This window comes from Anticarsia gemmatalis, unplaced genomic scaffold, assembly GCF_050436995.1.
Source record: "Anticarsia gemmatalis isolate Benzon Research Colony breed Stoneville strain unplaced genomic scaffold, ilAntGemm2 primary ctg00000049.1, whole genome shotgun sequence".
NCBI classification, from domain to species: Eukaryota; Metazoa; Arthropoda; class Insecta; order Lepidoptera; family Erebidae; genus Anticarsia; species Anticarsia gemmatalis.
Window position 1 is genome coordinate 15,001 of NW_027466806.1, and position 5,000 is coordinate 20,000.

At 45.1% G+C, this 5,000-nt stretch overlaps 2 non-coding genes across 2 annotated transcripts; both read left to right on the forward strand.

The window, feature by feature from the left end:
- Positions 1-1,024: 1,024 nt before the first annotated feature.
- Positions 1,025-2,926, forward strand: LOC142986942 (small subunit ribosomal RNA). The gene has a single exon (XR_012960468.1). It is a non-coding gene; the product is annotated as a small subunit ribosomal RNA (ribosomal RNA).
- Positions 2,927-4,534: 1,608 nt separating this feature from the next.
- Positions 4,535-4,691, forward strand: LOC142986935 (5.8S ribosomal RNA). Its single transcript, XR_012960461.1, has one exon. It is a non-coding gene; the product is annotated as a 5.8S ribosomal RNA (ribosomal RNA).
- Positions 4,692-5,000: the final 309 nt, after the last annotated feature.

Consider the following 5,000-nt stretch of genomic DNA (forward strand, 5'->3'; position numbering starts at 1 on the left):
AAAAAAACGGTGTGCATATATATGTGTTATGTGTTATAATCGTCTACGAATTGGACTGTGTGCTAGTGTTGTCATGTGTGTTTCTACTCTACACAGCAACATATGTGCACACACGAAGTAGTTGTACGATTATCACGAGTAGAGAGTGATGTATGTGCTTGACCGCGGCGGAGTGTTTTCGACGCGACGAATAAAATCTTTGCTATAAGAAAACACTCTCTCGACTCTCGTTCGTGTACCGTCCGTGAGTGTGCATTCGTTCGTTCGTTCGTTCGTTCGTTCGTTCGTTCGTGCGCCGCCGCTGTGCAGGCTAGGGCGACAACGCGTTCTTATTCGTTGTCCGCTCTATCATAAATATTTATCATCACTCTCGTTTGTTCGATAATAGAGAGTACGAGAAAGAGACGACGCTAGACTTTGCTACCTATGTATATATGTAATAAAGTCGCGTCGTTACAGACAGACAGGACGACTCGACTATCGTCGTCGTCGTCGTCGTCGTCGTTCGTCGTCTCTCGTATTCTCTCGGATAAAACGAGAGAGATAGATGAATCTCTTTAACTGTGTGGGCCGACGGACCGTTGTGTATGCACGAGTCCGTATAGAATCGAAGCGGTCCCGAGAAAAATTATACTTACACCTCTATCTAGCGAGGCATTACTCTATAGACACCGGGCGGAATCGTGATTGTTTCACATCCGTATTGTGTTAAACGTTTTTTTAAATAAAATGTGAACGCGTCTCGGTACGAACGTTCCCAATTGGGGCCACGTCAGTGTGTCCTGAAAATGCAGGCGGGCAGCGGACGTTTGACGTGTTTGAGATACAACCGTTTCAAACGTTCGCCCGTCGGCGACCCCAAACTCTCTATGTGCGCACAACACTACATATAAATATTTATTTACATGTGCGTGTTGTGTGTACGTTTTACAGAGCTCGCCCGTAACGCGTCGGCGTGATCTAGGATCGTCGACGCGCGGGATCGACGGAGTGCGCGCTACGAGCGCGTGTTCTATTCGATAGCTCCCTGGTTGATCCTGCCAGTAGTTATATGCTTGTCTCAAAGATTAAGCCATGCATGTCTCAGTGCAAGCCGTATTAAGGCGATACCGCGAATGGCTCAATATATCAGTTTTGGTTCCTTAGATCTTACTCAGTTACTTGGATAACTGTGGTAATTCTAGAGCTAATACATGCAATCAGAACTCTGACCAGTGATGGGATGAGTGCTTTTATTAGATCAAAACCAATCGACGGAGGGCCCCGCGTCTGAAGTCGTTAATTTTGATGAATCTGGATAACTTTTGCCGATCGCATGGTCCAGTACCGGCGACGCATCTTTCAAATGTCTGCCTTATCAACTTTCGATGGTAGTTTCTGCGACTACCATGGTTGTCACGGGTAACGGGGAATCAGGGTTCGATTCCGGAGAGGGAGCCTGAGAAACGGCTACCACATCCAAGGAAGGCAGCAGGCGCGCAAATTACCCACTCCCGGCACGGGGAGGTAGTGACGAAAAATAACGATACGGGACTCTTACGAGGCCTCGTAATCGGAATGAGTACACTTTAAATATTTTAACGAGGAACAATTGGAGGGCAAGTCTGGTGCCAGCAGCCGCGGTAATTCCAGCTCCAATAGCGTATACTAAAATTGTTGCGGTTAAAAAGCTCGTAGTTGCATTTGTGCGCCGCGCTGTCGGTGCACCGCATCCGCGGTGATACTGACACGTCTGCGGAGCATATCGTCGGTGAGCCGGCGGTAATACGCCGGTTCAATATCAAAATCCTATCGCGGTGCTCTTCGGTGAGTGTCGAGGTGGGCCGACAATTTTACTTTGAACAAATTAGAGTGCTCAAAGCGGGCTCAAAATGCTGCTTGAATATTTCGTGCATGGAATAATAGAATATGATCTCGGTTCTATTTTGTTGGTTTTCAGAACTCCGAGGTAATGATTAATAGGGATAACTGGGGGCATTCGTATTGCGACGTTAGAGGTGAAATTCTTGGATCGTCGCAAGACGAACATCAGCGAAAGCATTTGCCAAAGGTGTTTTCATCAATCAAGAACGAAAGTTAGAGGTTCGAAGGCGATTAGATACCGCCCTAGTTCTAACCGTAAATATGTCATCTAGCGATCCGCCGACGTTACTACAATGGCTCGGCGGGCAGCTTCCGGGAAACCAAAGATTTTGGACTCCGGGGGGAGTATGGTTGCAAAGCTGAAACTTAAAGGAATTGACGGAAGGGCACCACCAGGAGTGGAGCCTGCGGCTTAATTTGACTCAACACGGGAAATCTCACCAGGCCCGGACACCGGAAGGATTGACAGATTAACAGCTCTTTCTTGATTCGGTGGGTGGTGGTGCATGGCCGTTCTTAGTTGGTGGAGCGATTTGTCTGGTTAATTCCGGTAACGAACGAGACTCTAGCCTGCTAAATAGGCGTCGTCATTTAGGTGTGCGTGGCTCCGTCACGCAACTCACTGGCGACGTATTAAAATTCTTCTTAGAGGGACCGGCGGCTTCGAGCCGCACGAGATTGAGCAATAACAGGTCTGTGATGCCCTTAGATGTCCTGGGCCGCACGCGCGCTACACTGAAGGAATCAGCATGTTCTCCCTGGCCTAGAGGCCCGGGCAACCCGCTGAAACTCCTTCGTGCTGGGGATTGGGGTTTGCAATTATCCCCCATAAACGAGGAATTCCTAGTAAGCGCGAGTCATAAGCTCGCGTTGATTACGTCCCTGCCCTTTGTACACACCGCCCGTCGCTACTACCGATTGAATGATTTAGTGAGGTCTTCGGACCGACACGCGGTGGCTTCACGGCCGTCGGCGTTGCTGGGAAGTTGACCAAACTTGATCATTTAGAGGAAGTAAAAGTCGTAACAAGGTTTCCGTAGGGGAACCTGCGGAAGGATCATTAACGTGTTGTCGTTGTTGTCGTCGCGCTGTTTTTGTTGTCGTTGTGCACACACAACACACACGATGAACGATGATGGACGATGATGGTGATGATAATATTTATATATCCTAAACACCCAAAACTCAAAAAAGAGACTCTGTTCGACGGTGGGTGGCGCATCTCGCGCCGCCACCCGACGAACGTATCTCGCGTCGCGCTCGTCGTAACTTCAACGTAGACTGGTATACAAATCCGCTACCACGAGTTGATACCTCGACGAGAGCGCTCGTCAATCGAACGCACATAACGAGAACACGCGAGAGCGTCATTGTTGCGGTAGGCGCGCTTGTATCGTGTGTCGTGTATCGTTATACCACAAACATAATATCTGGGGGCACGGAAGTGCCCCCGCAAGTCGAGCAAAAAAAAAGTGGCACGGCCGTAACATCCTTTTCCCGAAGCAATTCGGTCTATTTTTGACACCCCTATAATTTCGTTGTGGATAAAACAAGAAGCCTGAATTTTCAGCAACTAATCAGTCATTGTATAAACACGGTATATTTTAAATTTCAGTCAATTTGAACCAGTAGTTTAAGAATGACAACTTGTTAAAATTTTGAATTTTGTCACTCACTGATTCACTGATTCACTGACTCACTGACTCACTGACTCACCGATCATCAAAAGTCTAAGGTACTTCTAGCAGACTTAGAAGCTTAAAATTTAGAATACAAATAGGGTTTAGTGTCTTAATCATGGGAAAAATTCAATATTTTCTAATTTCGGTCCAGTTTTCTAAATACACCAACTGCAACAATAACTTTGTAATCCCATATAAATGTATAAGATTACAAGGTTATATTTGCAGTTAATGAATTATTATTACTGTAGAAAATAAAATAAATAGGTGTAAATAGGTACCTACTATATGAGGCATAACGGGAAGGGGTATAGGGTGTTTAGCCCATGAAACTGAACAACATTCCCATAGGAAAATATGTTGAATTATAAAAAAAAACGTCTTTCCATACAAATTGGACTTATGTTCGCTTTACAAAAAGAAGTGAGATGCCATCAAAAACATTCTGTAAAAACCTCAAGTCTCGCCGTAAAAAGTTGTGAGATCTATATAATACCAAGTCGATTAATCTATTTAGTCTCTACTTAAAGGACCTTCTGTCTTAAGTTATTACGTATGTTATTATCATGCCAATTATAAAAAAAAAATACCTTTAAAACAAATAGATCGACTTGGTCATCGCAAGAAAACACAAATTCGCCATTAACATTTCAGGAGCATTAAGTTCTCGTCGTGCTGTGTAGTGTGATACATACTAATAATCAAATCATGCGATGGCCAGGTCGGTCTATTTGTTTTAAAGGTATTTTTTTTAATAATTGGCATGATAATAACATACGTAATAACTTAAGACAGAAGGTCCTTTAAGTAGAGACTAAATAGATTAATCGACTTGGTATTATATAGATCTCACAACTTTTTACGGCGAGACTTGAGGTTTTTACAGAATGTTTTTGATGGCATATGTATGTACATACATATGTAACATTTGTAACTTGTAACATTTAACACACACAATATTATCCATGCGGTAGTGGTGTAAAAACTATTACCCTGGACGGTGGATCACTTGGCTCGCGGGTCGATGAAGAACGCAGTTAACTGCGCGTCATAGTGTGAACTGCAGGACACATTTGAACATCGACATTTCGAACGCACATTGCGGTCCGTGGAGACACATCCAGGACCACTCCTGTCTGAGGGCCGGCTGTATAAAATACAAATGCCACATTGCGCCCTTACGGGGGCGCACATGACGGTTCATTGTGACGTCGACTAATAGTCCTCGTCCCAATGTCCGTTTAAATATCAACGATGAACCACACACGTGTCGATTGTGATGATGATCATGCGACGACGTTTACACAAACGTTGTCGAACGACCGGCGGTGTGCCGCCTGCGGACAGTGCATGATATGCGAAATATCTCATATCGCGCACATATACGCTAGCGGCGCGCTCGACTCTTCGAAATACTTTTGCCGCATGGCGGTGTATGTATAGAGAGGGTTGAGC